Genomic DNA, 18409 nt, shown 5'->3' with positions numbered 1-18409 from the left:
GGTGAGACTAGATTTTAAGTACTGACATTTGTTTACTTGGGTAATGTTTGGATTATCATGAACGAGTGATTTAAATAAATCACGGAAAGACAACCAATCTCCATAATTGCCATTGAAACTAGGGATTTGTATGGGGGGCAATTTTGATTTGACAATCGGTAAATCCGAGTTTGTTTCTTTTGGTTTTAACAATTCGCGCATTTTGGTCTTAATTTCCAGGTAGGTACTTAGACACGCGTCGTAATCTTCATTATTAAAATAAGACAATGTCTTTCTTTGATCGGCGGGAATTGTCAGCAAGTTTTTATGCGTAGTACTGTAATCTTGCCAATAGCTTTGTAGCATTTCAAGCCTAGTCTCGATATAACTCACCGTAAGCCGGTCTTTGGGGGTTTTCTTAAAGTTACTTCCCAATTTCTGTATCTGTTTGTAGATATCGCACTGTACTTGCAATTCATGCTCCATCTTGTATATCCACGAGGTCGTACGAATGAAATGTATAGTTCTTCATCCAAGGTTCGATTGGACCAAATGATTGGTGATGAATACGGCTAATTTGATAGTTATCACACAAATAAAACTAGTGAATTTTTAAAACCAATCTATTTAACAAAACGTTTTATAGGTTACATAAGTGACATGTGACATTAATTTTAGGAGTGCTCTTTTTTTTTTTTTTTTTTTTTTTTTTTTTTAAGTATTCCGTAAACACAGCCGACATCAGAACGTATCAGAACGTAGTAATTAACCACTAGGTACTTTAATCAATGATCTTTACAATTAGTTCTCAGCACTTTAAACAACCTATTGGATGAGTCGGGATTTACTTTCTTAAAATGAACCAGGCCGCATATGTGAACTAAGGATATTCTTGTGTTATCAAATTACATGGACTATCCTCAATTATTATCATGGAAACTCTCACGTATAGCACAGGGAAACTATCAACGCAAGGTAACGAAGTAAACCTAACCTAACACTACCTAGGTCGCCTCCAACCACCCCTCACAGCGACCCCTCACCTCACTCTAACCTAATCTCAACATCATCATCATCATCATCATAGCATCATCATAGCATCATCGCATCATGTGATTAGGGCACAATTGCTATTGCAACCTCTGAATCAAATCACTAGCCATTTCTTATTCTGATCATCTAAAGACAATCTACCACTGGTTCGTAATGCTACAGCCTACCGCGAGAAGAGCCAGCAAGAAACTCGCGTGGCGACTAGCTCAATCATCAATCTCAACTTCATGAACACTCTTAAAATAATCATTGCATCTATCACTCTCTATCTAAACCAGATCATATCATTGACTCCTCTTTACTAACTCGCAATATCACAATAGCTCTACCTTCTCCACTCTATGCGCGTCTACATACCGAATGCCATAGCATCGTGCGCTACGGCGCCTCGAACACTATTCATCCAGGTATGCAATCGCCACACTATACCTACGCGAATCCCACTCAAGGGATCGCCAGCTCGTGCCCGGTTTCCTCGAAACCACCAGAATGCAAGCTATTCGATCTCATGGGAAACTCATTGTCTGATTACCCTACCTCTTGTCTACCCTATACAAGAGTCATCAATGATTCTTAACCGAACGGGTTATACGTTTCTAAAGCGGGTACTATCAAAGTTAACTGCAAATTACTATCACACTTAACTATCACTTTAAACTAATTATTATCTCAACTGCCGGTATATTTCTAATTTCACTTTCAATTACTAGCGTTTGCAGAAATAACCTTAACGGATGTCATTATAATAACCTATCCACTGAGCTAAACGTTAACTCACGAATTACTCTACTATTCACCAATCATTGATATTCCATATTCGTCAAACAACTACGCGAACATTATTAAAGCACTAGCTTTGCAGACAAAGTCACCGGATGGGCACTCTAGAGGTTAGAATTCACTTTAAGGCTACGATCCAACACAATCAATCTACATTATCACAATCAGAGTTAAATGTCACGATTATTAATATTCACGCTAAAAGCTATCTATCTCGAATTTCCTAAGCTAATCTGAATTCGAATAAAAAGGCTAGAGTGAATTCTGAATCAGACAACCTGCGTGTGTCCGTCAAAATCCAACTCTGCCGGCTAATCCAAGATGGCTTCTTTTCACAGAGTAAAGCTTCCTTCATGCAACGTTTCTTTTCACGGAATCTATGACAGTAAAACCTTAAATTATAACATTGACACGCCTACACGGCCATTCTGACATGCGACCGTCCACGGGAGCTAGTAAGTATCAAGCACAAACAATTTCCAATCGTCAGAACATCCGCTCGTCCATCCTGACGATTAGCACAAGCACAAAAACTACATATTATAAAGCATGCATAACACAACCAAAGCATGTCACAACCAAATTACTTCGCAACCATAGCATGTCGCAACCATAACATGTCACCAACGCATGTTACAACAAAAGCGTGCTACCTGGACAAGACGAGCACATCTCTTCAAGCAACCCATAAGAATCTGGCACGGATGACACTGTCCATTCATCCAACACATCTGGAGCAAGCGCGTGCATCCCTTCAACCGACCTCTTCAGGTGCGGCCCGAACGATACACCACAACCAGGATTGAACATCATCTGGACTGAGCGAGTGCATCCCTCCAGCCAGGCTAGACTCCACAACATCTGGAAGAAGTGTGTCCCCTCAACCAACTCTTGCGAGTCTGGCCCGGACGACACTCTCTTACCAGGATAGACTCCACAACATCTGGAAGAAGTGTGTCCCCTCAACCAACTCTTGTGAGTCTGGCCCGGACGACACTCTCTTACCAGGATAGACTCCACATCTGGAAGAAGTGTGTCCCCTCAACCAACTCTTGCGAGTCTGGCCCGGACGACACTCTCTTACCAGGATAGACTCACAACATCTGGAAGGACACTTCCTTACCAGGATAGACTCACAACATCTGGAAGGACACTTCCTTACCAGGATAGACTCATAACATCTGGAAGGACACTTCCTTACCAGGATAGACACAGGGACTTACTAAAACATAACATCTGCAAGCAGTGTGTTCCTTCAACCAAGTCCCACAACACACAAGCACACACATGGACCTAGAGTCCCTGATATTTCACAATTTAAAGGTCATCCATTTAGTCATGATCTCAATGTCACATCTGTCCATTACGTCAATTAACAACATATTGAAGCGGACCGGACACATCCCGTCAGCGTCTCATCCATCAGTGTGGAATGTCGTAAGTTCACACGCTGCCACAAACGAAGTGATCTACAAGATCAATTCAGATTATTTCATTGATAATATGAAGTGAAACTGAAGCATTTTCTGGGTAATAAATTAAGTAATTGCCATCAAAACTTTCCAAATTCGCCTGGCTTAGGAGTGCAGCACTCTTGCAGCGTCAGGATTAAATAGTCGGATCCAAACATTTTTATGGTAACATCTCACGAACTTCCTCTACTAATTTAAAAAAAAAACTATGCAAATCGGTCAGAAACCTCGGAGAAATCGGTTTACAAAAACGCGCCGAATTGAGTACCTTCTCGTTTTGGAAAGCCGGTTAAAAATGCAAAACAAAAATGGCGGTGCAAGCTATCAGCTGTGAACTCGCTGTGAAGTCAAGTCGAACCCAAAATACTGTCGACAGCTGTTATAGGTCCAGGTAGAGAAATCGTCTGTCACTGTCACACACAGCATTCAGTTCGTTCGCTGACTCTCTCTTTTCACTTTTTAATAAAGGGGCAGCCACACGTGCACGCTTTCATCCCGAAGTAAGGCTGGCATTGTTAAATCCAGGTAGCTCCATATTTATTAATAACGTTGTTAATACTACGTTGGTCCTGGAAGTAACTAGTCCAAGTGTAGCTTAGGATAATGCTTGAAGTAAGCATTTTTCTTTTTGGACTGGTTTTTTTTGCTTCTTCGTACGACGTCTTTCATTCTAATGTGAGTCCTAATCTTTTTAGTAGGTCCATACCTATGATCATGACTGTCGTCGATGGCAAATATACAGCTTGATGTGACAAAACCTTCCCATTTATTTCTAAGTCTAAGTTTATGGCTTTGCCCGTCGTTATTTGGGAACCGTTGGCTAGTGTTATTGATGTTGTTTTCTTGATCGGTCCCTGGCTGTATATGCTTGAGGTTTGGATTTGTACAATTTTTGTTCTGACTTTGAGCTTGACTGGTTGTTTCTGTGTTGCAGTGGGTACGTGGGTTTTTCGTGATTTCCTCTGTCCTGGTCTGCGTTTATATTTTCATAATCCCCTGCCAGTTGTATAAGCTCTGTTATCGTCTTGAAATCCTTTATCTTCCTCCTAATCCTTCCTTTGTGCCTCAACTTTACTACGTTTCATTTTGAGGGTTCCGGTTGTGAGTTGTCTCCTTTACTCCTTTAGCTTTTAATTTGGTGGCTGACCAACAAACCACTGTGCGTTATTTGGTAAACAACGTAAAATGCTAAACTTACTTTATGTGCTAAACCACTGTGCGTTCTTAGGTAAACAACGTAAAATGCTAAAATGGCGGACACGGACAGGCAATTCTTTGACCAAGGTAGCTGCCAGCTCTCAGGTCCCCGGTTGACTCGATAACCTTTTTCGAAAGTAGATCTCGACTCTAGTATCATAAGGTCGGATGTGTACTTCCGACCAAACTCACTTTTTTACATAAAGGTAATGAGCATTTCGGGCTCTTTCTGCCAAGCTGACACCAGTATTTCTATCTCTTTTCGTTGCAAAGATAAATACATGCATAATGTCGTATCTGAACACATTCTAAAAATTTGGAGAACCATAATTATATTTTTTGACTTGCGTGTGTATGCACCAAAGCAATGGAGAAAAATTATAGGTGTATTTTGAGTTCGACCATTATGCTACGAAATAAGTTTATTTGTCATACTAGCTGGTACTGCAGTTACGCACTTCTGCTTCTAAAATATGTAATAATTTTGTTAGGTAAAATCACAACAGATGTTATGCTTCGAATTTTTTGTATTAATATTTGGACTGTGAATCATTTAAGACTTTTTGCCTTGTAATATAAATAATTTTGCAATAAAATTCATGGAAGTAAGTTGAAATAAAGCTTTTTGTTTGTGACTACATTAAAGTTGATGTGATTAATAGGTAAGAGATCCATCCTATTTCACCAAAATTTTGGACTAAACTGCGGGAAAAAAGTAAAGAGCCAGAATAAAGCTGAAGACATTTTGAAAATGTAGACTAGAAAATCTTTTAGGACCACGAAAATTACACCATGGAAATCTAAACATATATTATAATAATACCCCACTAAGCAAAAACCGTGCATTTATGGTGTTTTTTATGAATCATAGTTCAAATCATCAGTTCAAAAATTTATTGCACTAGTTTTTAAGGTAGCCTTAAAAAATGAGAGTACCTAATCAATTTTTTTCTTCTTTGCCCGTCTTATAATCAACCGAATTTGATATTAATCGAGAGCAGAAATTATAAGGCACCTACAATATGTGATGATAGTGATTCTAACGAAACATTCCTAACTATAGGAAGCTTTAGATTATGTTAATTTAAATATATATGTAGTATAAATTAATTTATTAATTAAACAACTAATAAAAGTGAAAGTAAAAAAATAAAAAAACTTAACTAAAACACGAAAGAAACAGTTTAAAAAAGTATCTTTTAAAAAAACAGTCGAAACAGAAGCAATGGAATTTTCAAAAAAGCAGAAAGTATTTTTTTTATTACAAAAGTGGCAATGCCAGATTTGACTAACAGTAAATCCTTATACCTGCGTAGTTTCTGCACCTTAAAAACGATTCATGATGCTACCAGCAGTGTTGCTACTTTAATGTAGTCTGAAAACATCAGCTGCAGCGGAAGGAATAAAACAGTATCTTGTCTTATTTCATTAATCTACTAGAGAAGAAACAAAGTATTCTCGAAATTGTTAAAGAATTGACTTTGTGGTCTGATATTTGTGTCGGTCATAATTGGAGGATGATAATCGTTATGGCTTACTTATGATTATTATAAGGATTACCACACTAAAAGGTAATAAATCACAAGCTTTATGCTAAAATGCAACATGTACCTACGTGGAGTAAGATGTAATCCATGCACAAATAGAAAAAAGGGAACAGCTGAAAACAATGCAGATTACTAAACTAAGAGATTAGTCACAGTTTACAAGAACATGCGAAGGAACAAAACTTTTTGATAAGTTTGATTTGGCACTACAACATATTTTTAAAGACCACATCCCTTTACAAAGGTTAGAGTTAGTTTAGAGCCTCAATAGCTCAACCGGTATAGGAGTGGACTGAAAACCGAAAGGTCGACGGTTCAAACCCCGCCCGTTGCACTATTGTCGTACCTTCTCCTAGCACAAGCCTGACGCTTAATTGGAGAGGAAAGGGGAATATTAGTCATTTAATATGGCTAATATTCTTTATAAAAAAAAAAAAAAAAAAAAGGTGATATATCAGGACCGTTTGTTATATAAAAAAAAAATAAGAACGGCGGGGATTTTCAGATTTCGGAATATATTACCTGGCTGCAACTAACGCAATAATGTTGGGTGTTATTATTTTATAAAAACTACTTTAAAGAAGACTTTTTTGTATTTCATTAGTATGTTATAGGTACATATAAACTTAAAATTCTTCCCTGCTTTCGCCCAATATACGACATAATGAGAAACCATTATCCACTGTAAAATACAACCAACTTTTGCAGTAGGTACCTGCTGACCTCCATTCTTACTTTACGTACCTAATCATTATAAGGAAAATTAGGCTATGTTGGCATGTTTTAGATTTCTATATTGATGTAACCGTCATGTATGCAATTCCACAAAAAATGTTTGGCCCACTGTAGGTTTCTAATTACTTCGTAAATTTTTTTTCCAATTTTTGGCCGTTGTTTTTAATTAATGGGCTTTTTTTGTGAATTTGTAAATGTTATTTTCATTCATTCAGAAGTCACAAGGTTTACACGGATGCAATGGTCAGACTATCGGGCGAATGCAATTATTATGTTTCAGATCTAACTAATCAGTTTCAGAAAAATCAGATAGGTACATTGTTGCTATCTCACAAAACTCCTAAACGATTTTTGTGAGATAACTACTGTGATCTTTTGTCCGAATATTGCTTATGTATAATCAGTTAAGACGTATTATGAAATATTAAGTAATAGATCCGACTTTTATTTCAAATTTGTAATAGTAAAAATTGCAGCCATAAAGTCGGTTTACAACTTATGCACACAATTTTTTAGCACAGTTACGAATATTACCAGCATAAAGTCGCATATCGTCCATTTTGAAGAAATTGTGAGTTTATATTTTATTTATTAATGATAAAGTATTTCTAGTAATGGTTAATGATAGATACAGTTAAGTGTTAAATATTACAAAAACAACTGAAATTGTATCTCTAGTAGTTTAGAAATTATGACCCGATTTCCCTAGCATTTTTGTTTTGGCTCTCCTGAAAAGTAGCAAAAATCCACATCCGACCTTATGATACTAGAGTCGAGAGATAGGAATTGTAAAAGTTGCAGTGTCCCATCTATAAATAATTGGATCTGGACATTCGAAAATGTTGTTTATTTGAAAGAGAAGTTACTCAAGGATCACTGTTTGAGGGCCTTTTGGATAAGGCTGTTCTTCTGTTCGAAGCCACGGCGTACGAAATATCAATCCGACGTGCTGGCTTCGAAATTGCCTTCGTTGCAGTACTGATTAATAAATAATACGATAAATAAGACCCGCGATATGGCATTATTTACATCGTCAAAATTGTTCTTATTTCTATCGATTTTAAAAATTAGGGACGTATCATCTGCAAATAGCACAATATCGCAAGTATTATGGACGAAATATGGTAAATCGTTTATATATACCAAGAACATGAAGGGACCTAGTATAGAGCCTTGAGGAACGCCCATTAGTGAGGGTGATCCGGATGACTTCACATCATTTACACATACGGTTTGTATACGGTCACTGAGATAAGACGCAATGAGACTAAGCGCAGTGTTTTTAATTCCATAGTGGCTCAATTTAGTTAAAAGAGTCTCGTGCTTAACGCAATCGAACGCTTTAGACAAATCACAGAAAATTCCAATGGCATTCTGTGAGTTCAAAAGTCAAAAGTCAAAAGTCAAATGATTTATTCAAAATAGGTAATAAATTACTCTTATTGATTGTCTGGTATAGTGTTAGATTTGTAAGATAATATAGTGGTGATAATTATAACGCAAACTTAAAACTAAAGCTACGAGGGTTCCAAACGCGCCCAGGTCTGAGAAGAGCCCACAACAAACTCAGCCGGTTCTCCCACGCATCGAATATATGCTTTAAAAGCATTGCGCCCGCATCTATTGTTGATCGACCCTTAGTAAAACCGTACTGCTCAGAGTGAAGTAATTTATTCAGATTGAAGTGTCGGAGCAGTTGGTTGAGCATAATTTTTTCAAATATCTTGCTAAAAGTCGGCAAAATTGATATTGGCCTGTAATTGTTTGGGTCATTTTTACTGCCCGATTTAAAAAGAGGAATTAATTTACTACATTTCATAAGATCTGGAAAGCATCCTAATTCTACAGACTCATTAAAAATTAGAGCAAGATACGGAGCAATAATATCAATAATATTGCTAATTATTTTTACTGATATCCCCCATAAGTCTCCTGTTTTTTTTGATTGTAAAGATTTGAATACTTTAATAATATCATGTGGGGTAACGTATTCAAACTTAAATAATACACTGCACTCAGAAACATTGCTCCTGAGAAGATTATAGGCTTCTGTTGGCGACGAGTTAAGGGAACTTGTCGTGGTGACTGGGATGTTTTGGAAAAAGTCCTCAAATATCTTTGCAATTTCTAAATCGGAATCAATAATGTGGTTGTTAATTTTAAGTTCCAATTTATTGTGTTCCATTTTATGTTTCCCAGTTTCATCCGTAATGATGTCCCAAGTTGTTTTTATTTTATTGTAAGAATTAATAATTTTCTGCTTTATGTGAATAGACTTTGCTTGTACGCAAACAATTTTAAATAATTTTGAATAATTTCTTACATATTGAACAAACACTGGAGTATAATTATATTGCTTTTCTGCGTACAAGTCAAACAGCTTGTTCCTACTTTTGTAAATGCCAACAGTAGCCCAATCGCTAAATTTAAGATTTTTAAACAACCTTTTTTCTACGACTTTGAAAACAGAATTAAATTGGGAATTGATAAGGTCAAAAACGCGTTATAGTGTTCATCCGGACCATCCTGTGTAAGGTCAAGTGTAGGTAAAGTAAATAAAATATTTTGTTTGAATTGCCTTACTTTTTTAGTGGTGACTGGTCTATACTTTATTACTTTTATTGTATTTTGTTGACAGCTGGGAACAGATATCATTTGTCCACAGTGGTCAGATCTAAGATTGGTGATAATGGATTTTTTGACAATTTTACAATCACCAAAAATGTTGTCAATACAAGTAGCTGAATGTGCTGTTACACGTGTAGGCTCGACAAAAGTGTTTCCTAAATCAAAGCTTTTAAATAAGTTAAGTAATCTGTCCGTAAAGGAGGTGTTAAGTAAAATGTCAACATTAAAGTCTCCACAGATCAATATTTTTTTTGACGACTTACATATCCGCCTCAGGGCCTCCTCCATGACATCCTCAAACATAGAAAAGTCACTTGAAGGAGGTCGGTATACGCAGACTACAATATATCGCTCCAGCTCAACACAGGACAGCTCAATAGTGCGTTCAACCGAAAGATTAACAATATCTTTTCGTTCCTTGTAATTAATGTTGTCGCGGGTAATTATCATAGATCCTCCGCGAATAGCCTTCTTTCTTGAGAATGCACTTGACAATGAGTAATTCTTTAGGTTGACAATTAATTGATAACTATTGAGCCAATGCTTAGTAAGGCATAAAATATCAATATCTAGTTTTTTTATAAACAATTCAATCTCATGTTCTTTGCCAGATAAGCCCTGTATATTTTGGACATGTGCATACATGTACATACAAGTGCAGCATAAGTTAGTGAACATCTTACAACCGCTAGGTATACCAATTTCATTATTTTTGGTTTTAGTCCCCATTTTTTCCCCAGCATGCGTTTGCATTGATGTAGTGTTATAAGTGATTTTTTAATTTTATCTTCTGTATGCCTTTTCCAGCTGAGCTTGCTGTCCAGCGTCACACCGAGGTACTTTACTTCAGTGGACAGTTCAAGGCTTGTGTTGAACAAGGTTGGTGGTTTTGTTAGCTCAATTTTCCTTTTGTTGGTAAACAGAATCATCTCTGTTTTCTTTGGATTTACTGTAAGTTCATTTTCAGCGCACCATCTTTCGATTGTTAGAATTTCGGGGATAATTATTATTCTTATCACTTGCCAGTATACAACGTCATAAACAACAGTGTAGCCACGTCAATATACCTTATTGAACATGTCGTTATACTGTTGTCAATATACGTTTCATGACAAGACGTAAATTGACAAAAGTAATTATTATTGTCCGGAAGTGGATGTCATGAAAACTACAGTGTAGGCACGTCAATATACCTTATCAAATATGTCATTATCTTTTGTCAATATACGTTGCATAAAAAGACGTATATTGACAAAGGCAATTATTACTGTTTGGAAGTGGTAACGACTTGTATTTAATACAGATGTTTTGGATAACCAGAGCGCAGTCTTTTGTCAATCATAGTTGTGTTCATACGTTAATTATGGTGCGATAGTGTTTAAGTTATGAAGTTGTTATATTGTGATTATGTGATTATATGATTATGAGATGAGATAATAAGTAAAAGCATACAAAGAATAAAATATGAGTTTGATGTGATTCTCGAGTATTATTGCAAGGAAATATCCCCCTGAGCTTTCAGTTCAGAAGGTGGGATTCCGGGAAGGTACCTTTGTTATCATCCCGGTTAAGGACTACGCCCAAACAAAAAGGTGATGTTTTTTTTTCTCTATTTATTTCTTATTGCTCGTTGTAAAGGTTTTCTTTTGTTTCAATGTGTTAATTTTTCTTTGTATCTGGGTGAAAATAATGCCCACCTTAATAATTTTCCTCTTGGTATTTTTCTGAATATGAGAATCACAATTATAAATTAAGGTTACCTACCTTGTTATTTAACTCAATAATATTCAATAACAGATTAAAAGCTTAGATGCATCAGTTTTAGTATTTAAAAGAATATATACCCTCTTCATTTTTGTTTTTTAGTGAAATATGGGCAACAAGCGATCGTGTAACAACCTCCTGGTCGGGGCAGAGACCGATGGGTCATCGCGCTCGCGTAGCAGTTAGTGAGGTATCGATGGAGGCGTCGCTAGGCAGTTCCTTGCGATGACGAGTCCGCAGCTGCTTGTACGTACTCGGTGCAAGTCAGGTACCACTACCGTCAACGATGAAGGTACTCAGGTGGTGTGTTTTAACGTTTGTCAAATTTATGCAAAGTAAGAATGATGGCTATAGTGAAAGTTGTTGTTGAAGGTAACAATTTATTTTGATTTTGTGAGTCAGTGCACTAAGGTTTATGAAATTACGATTTAAATACGAAATTTAGAATTAATTTTGCTGACGGACAATTTGCCAGCCTTAGAGGATTAGGTAGCTCGATAAATTGTCTTGTTATATGCTCTCTCGATAATAATATTGGATAACTTAAGACAAATTAAAATGGCTAGACAAAATTACGCAACCTAAAGATCTAATCTTGCATATTATCCCAGGGTAATGTTCACTCTAAACCTGTTATTTGCACAGTTGAATTTTAATCCACAAAAATATTTAACATCACATTAAATTGGGAAACAGAAAGGATAAAGTTGGTCAGGCATAAGGTACGTTAGGAATAATTACAGCTCAGTCATGAACAAAAATCAAGTTTATTTGTAAACCGAGATTCAAAGTAACAGTTAATCATTCAACCCCAATTATTTCTTGGATTACATAGCGGTCTTATTCTGAACCTAGATGAAAATGAAATCTTATGGTGCTTGGTTTAGCTTAGTGACAGACGTTGGTGTTAACATGTTTATTAGGTGAAGTCCATGTGAAGACTTAAGATGTTTTTTTTATGAACTGTATTTCATAAGAATTCTTATAACAGTATTATTTTCGAAATCTCATATGCTATTTCTTAATTTAACGTACATGCATTTGTACCAACTTTCTTCCAATGGGATGCGTATGCAACCTACATTAATTTATTGAGGAGTTGCATCTGTATGTTACTCTTAACGTGAACATGATACGTTCAAATCTCGACTCGTACATATGATAATAAAAATAAAAGAAAAACCCAAAATCCTAATAAATAAAAATAAATAAAAATACAAGTAATTATTTTTTATGTAGGTAGATGTTGAAATTGCAACAAAACAAATATATCAGCAATAAGAACGGATGAATAAGTTATATCAAAATATAGTGGTTAATGTGTAAATGTCTATACTAAAGTTTTGTGACCAGGGACAGAAATTGATATTTAGATTTGAGACTTCGCATCAGTAGGTTATCGCCCTTTCCATCTAGTTAAACTTAACTTAAGTTAGTCTTAACTTGGAACGAGAGCTACCACGAGAAATGGTTAATAAGTTGAATAAGTCTACTTAAGAATGACATCCCCTCTTTTATTAAATCGGAAATCACCGTCTATGCATTGACAGCATAAATTTAAATCAGAAAATCGCTAATAAAATGATCTCTTCCCGCGAATAGATGACCAATTTTAGATAGTTCATCCGAGTAGCTAGTTAAAACGTTGGAACTAGTTCGTAAAGCCAGATGTTTGAGTGAAAATTCAGAAATTAGTTACCTTAGGCCTCTCATGTCGTTTTTTGAAATTGGAAACATAAACTTGACAATAATATTATAATAGATAAACCCTACATTTATTCTATTCCTAATGTTCTGCATTCGTCCTATTCTCGCAGTAAGTTTTCTGAAGGTTTCGCTTCTACCACATGTGACATGCACATAATGTTTTTTTAGTTATTTATAAGAAGCCAACGGTATACAAAACTGACTATACACATACTCGCAGGTTAACTCAAACATGCATAATCTAAATCAAATAAAATATAATAAAATAAGTACTTATTAATAATTTAAAAAAAAAATATAATTACTAAAAGAAAAAGAAGTAAAATATTCGACAAACAACTTTTAACGTATTGCATTTATGTCAAAGATTATTAAAAGTTTGATAAAAGATACTTTGGATTAAAATACATATACACGAATGAGTAAAATAATATACATAATAGAAGATAACTTTTAATTTAATAATAAAGCCGAATATTTAAATATGCCTATGTTATACCATATGACAATTCTGTTGAAAGGTTACCAAGGTTAATTTAGCTCTGAAAACTTGCTAGTTCTTGTAAGGGATCTTGTGTTTTGCGTTGATACGCGATTAAATTGTGGACAGTCACTATCACCGTTAATAAATTTGTATTAGAAATAAATGTTTATCTGTTGACTTAAAGGGGTTTAAGCAATTTAACAAATCATTATGGCCATTCATTCCCAACAGTATACTTTCTTTGAAGGCTACGTGGCCTAGAAATCTTCTTTGAGCTCTCTGTATCCTATCCTTATGCACTTGGTAGTACTGACTCCATGCAACAGGGTAATACTCTAATCTACTTTATATCGTTGAGATAAAAAGCGTAGTTTAGTCAGAGATCTTTTAAGTTATTTGGTATTTTCGTTTGTAACCAAATTACAAGTATAAAAGTGCCTTTTTGATTCCCATCATATACTATATTTTGTATTTCTAAATCTGTGGTAACCATGATCCGGAGATCACTTATTAGTTCGACGTTTTCTATTATGTTGACTTCCATGCTGAAGTTGTTAATATTCTTTACTTTTCAAGTAACTTTTAGTTATTATTATCCTACCATGTGATATTAATAGTATTAATCTTACTAAACAATTCATGGTCATTCACACAAAGATGGAACTGACAGTATTAAAAGAAAACACTTGGCAATCTTGGTAATGAACATCCCAGATAACTCGAGGCCAATAACTGATCCCTACAGTATTCTTGATGTTGCAAAGAATGCATTAGATTATTCTCCTTCAATGACCATATTCATATGGCTCTTTGTTAAATATGATTCCGACCAATTAACAACACCTCGACAAAAGTGTCGCAAAGCGTTGCTAACACGATTTTGTCAGCCAAAATCGTAGTTATAGACTATACGTACTGTACCAACAGATTAACATAAAGGTAGGCAATTCTTCAGCTTGCTAGCTTTTGTTTATTAGTAAATTTTAAATGATTGCAGTCCGAAAAGTGAAATACTTCCCGAGTAATAGAAGTTTTAAAGACACTTCCCGATAGACAAAGTTCCTCAATGGTTAGTTTTTCTTTACGGTGAAGATTCTAATAACCAAATGCTATTCGCGCTAACCAATGCGCCGTCTGCCGTTCAAGAGTAAAGAATCTATGATAATTTGGTAACAATAGGTTTAAAGGAACCTTTGCATATTGTATGGATTAATTATTTATAATAGAGGAAGGTTTTCAGAAATTAGCTAATACATTATTTTGTTGATTAAGTGGGTTTTGAAGTTTTACTAGACCAAGTAAAATAAAATCGTAGCCGTAGATAATCATACTGTACCAACTGACCAACAAAAGCAATTCCTTGGGCTTGCTAGTTTTTTTTAAGAAAGTTCATTTAGAAGATTCTCTGCCTTTTGATTGAAAAGTTATGACATCTAAGTTTGATTACAGCGAGAATCATTTTGATTCTTTGATTGCTAAATTAATATTTCAATTGTTTAGATTGTTTTGTAACATGAGTTAAGGAATGTAAATTATATTTTATTGCAAATTTATATTGAATGGATTGTGCTTACATTAGAATTAAACGGTTATAAGTAAAAGTACTGATAATGTAGAAGAATTAATTCTGGAATATTCAAAGTTCCGTTGGTAAAGTGAACGTAAAGGGATCACTTTGACATCATGGATTTTAAATTATTATTGACCAAAGATTAAGTAAAGAGTAAAATTGACTCAAGGTATTATTTTAGTTGTGAACATAAAGGGGTCATGCAAAGAATATTTTAGTAGTCGTGAACATGAAGGGGTCACGAAATGAATATTTTAGTTGTCGTGAACATGAAGGGGTCACGCAATGAATGATTTAGTTGTTGTGAACATGAGGGGTCACGCAACGAATGTTTTAGATGTTGGGAACATGAAGGGGTCACTCAACCAGGATTCCAGACATAATATTTTGCTAAGAGGAGCCACTCGATTGATACAATTTACCATGAATATGAAGAGGCCACAGTTTATTTATTTAAGTTAAGAAAGTATAATGGAGAAGTAACTTTAAAGTATACATGTAAAGTCAAGTCAAATCGAATCATTTATGCAAGATGTTTTAAATTGTACCTACATGTAGATTGTAAAGAAAATTCAAGTCAAATCATTTATTCAAAATAAATGCAGTTGTACACTTTAGATTTTACAACTAGATTGTACAAGATTATAGAGAGATTTTTAGTTTGTACAATTGTTGGATTTAAGTTAGATATAAGAGATAATTGTTGAATTTTTGTTAGAAAAGGTTTGTACCTACATGTAAATTGTAAAGTAAGTTTAAGTAGAGTCGAATCATTTATTCAAAATAAGTGCAATTGTGCATTTTTGATCATCAATTGTTGGATTTCAGTTAAATATAATAAATAATTGATGAAGTTTTGTTAGACAATATTTGTACATGTAAATTGTAAAGTAAATTTAAGTAGAGTCAAATAACTTATTCAAAATAAGTGCAATTGTACACTTTTGATTGTCAATTGTTGGATTTCAGTTACGATATAATTGATAATTGCTGGATTTTGTTGGACAAGGTTACTCGGTTGTTTCACGAGACGTGAAGACGGTCAGGAAAGGCCGACTGTTAGAATTTCGGGGATAATTATTATTCTTATCACTTGCCAGTATACAACGTCATGAAACAACAGTGTAGCCACGTCAATATACCTTATTGAACATGTCGTTATACTGTTGTCAATATACGTTTCATGACAAGACGTAAATTGACAAAAGTAATTATTATTGTCCGGAAGTGGATGTCATGAAAACTACAGTGTAGGCACGTCAATATACCTTATCAAATATGTCATTATCTTTTGTCAATATACGTTGCATAAAAAGACGTATATTGACAAAGGCAATTATTACTGTTTGGAAGTGGTAACGACTTGTATTTAATACAGATGTTTTGGATAACCAGAGCGCAGTCTTTTGTCAATCATAGTTGTGTTCATACGTTAATTATGGTGCGATAGTGTTTAAGTTATGAAGTTGTTATATTGTGATTATGTGATTATATGATTATGAGATGAGATAATAAGTAAAAGCATACAAAGAATAAAATATGAGTTTGATGTGATTCTCGAGTATTATTGCAAGGAAATATCCCCCTGAGCTTTCACGATTAAGCGCAAAGCTCGTTGCATGACTTCATATAGTGTGTTTTCTAGTTTACCACTGAATAGGATGGTGAGATCATCCGCGTAACCAATGGTGTAGAACCCACTTTTGTTTAGTTTAGTTATCAGGTCGTCAACTACCAGGTTCCACAGGATTGGTGATAAAACACCTCCTTGTGGGCAGCCTCTCGCTACTTTACCTTTTGTGACTCCGTTGATGTCCAGTTGTATAATTCTCTGTTCTAGCATTACCCTTATCCAGCTGCGTATAGTTTTTGGCGCCTTGTATCGTCCCAAGGCTTTGTCAATGCTATCAAAAGTTGTTTTGTCAAAGGCTACCTCAATGTCTATGAAAATGCCTAATGTCGATAGTTTGTTTTCTAAGTCATGCTCGATTTTGGAAACACCAGAGTGCAAAGCGGTTTCTGTTGATTTACCCGTACTGTAAGCATGTTGGTTTGGATGTAGTGGTATATGCTTTAAAGTTCTGTCCCTGAGAGACCGGTCGACCAGTCTTTCGAGCGTCTCTAGTAGAAATGATGTAAGGCTGATTGGTCTGAAGGACTTTGGCAATGTGTAGTCATTCCTACCAGGTTTTGGTAGGAAGACCACCTTTACTTCTCTCCAGGCCATTGGGATGTATTTGTATGCTATGCAGGCCTTGTATATTATTTCCAGCCAAGGCGTCAGTTGCAGTTTTCCCCATTGTAGAAGTGCTGGGAAAATGGTATCGGTCCCTCCTGTTTTGAAAGGGTGAAAGGTGTCAATAGCCCAGCTGATTCTATCTCGCGTGACTATGTTGTTGGCAAGGTCCCAATCCTCTTCTATTGGATGGTGACCAAGGGTGTTCACCCAGTATGTTGAATCTACTATTCTACAGCCAGGGAAGTGTGTTTCGATGAGCGTTTCGCTTATCTCTTTGTCGTCCTTGGTGTATGTTCCGTCAGCTTTCCTCAGCGAGCCGAGTGTGCGGGTGTTATCATTTGCTAGAATCTTGCGTATGCGAGCAGCAGTATCGTTTGATTCTATGCTTGTGCAAAACTTTTGCCAGGAATTTATTTCCTTTTCCCTGACGCGTTTATTGTATTGGTATTGGGCCTCCTTATAGTTGTCCCAATCTTGTTCTTGTTTGGTGTTTTGGCTCTGTTGAAAAGATGTCTAAGTTTTTTCCTCATTCTTTCCAGATCAGGACCCCACCAGCTGTTTTTCGATGGTGGATTGGTTGTTTTATGTTGTTTTTCTTTGGGGGACAAGCTTGTTCATAGCTTATTCTAATATATTTCGTTAGTTTATTTACGTTTCCTTCGATGTTATCAATATCATCGAAGTTTTTTGGTTTATTTACACCTATCTGTTGTGTCAGCAGTTTTTTGTATTTTAATGTGAGTGTGAGTATATAGTTGAAAATATTAAAGTTTGCAGCTTAGATAGTTATAGTACAGTTGTTTTGTTAATAGGTGACAGCCTGCAAATATCTAAAAAAGAAATTTTGAGAAGTTTTGAATACCTGTTAAGTGTACAAAAAAAAAAGACAGGTTGCAAATTTATAATATGTGCTTTTCCATATTCTAATACTTTGACCCCAGCACAAAATAGGTCTGCTTATGAACTGAACAGCCTACTTCATAATTTAACTTTGGGTCACAGGGACTGTTTTCATATCATACATACAAATAAATTTGTAGGCGCGCTAGGCACGTACTTCAGAAATAGGAAGGAGAATGACCGATAATTATTATTATTAATCCTCAGCCGACATCAGAACGTATCAGAACGTAGTAATTAAACACTAGGTACTTTAATCAATGATCTTTACAATTAGTTCTCAGCACTTTAAACAACCTATTGGATGAGTCGGGATTTACTTTCTTAAAATGAACCAGGCCGCATATGTGAACT

Source organism: Maniola hyperantus, unplaced genomic scaffold, assembly GCF_902806685.2.
Source record: "Maniola hyperantus unplaced genomic scaffold, iAphHyp1.2, whole genome shotgun sequence".
NCBI lineage: Eukaryota > Metazoa > Arthropoda > Insecta > Lepidoptera > Nymphalidae > Maniola > Maniola hyperantus.
Note: the sequence above shows the minus strand (reverse complement) of the source record.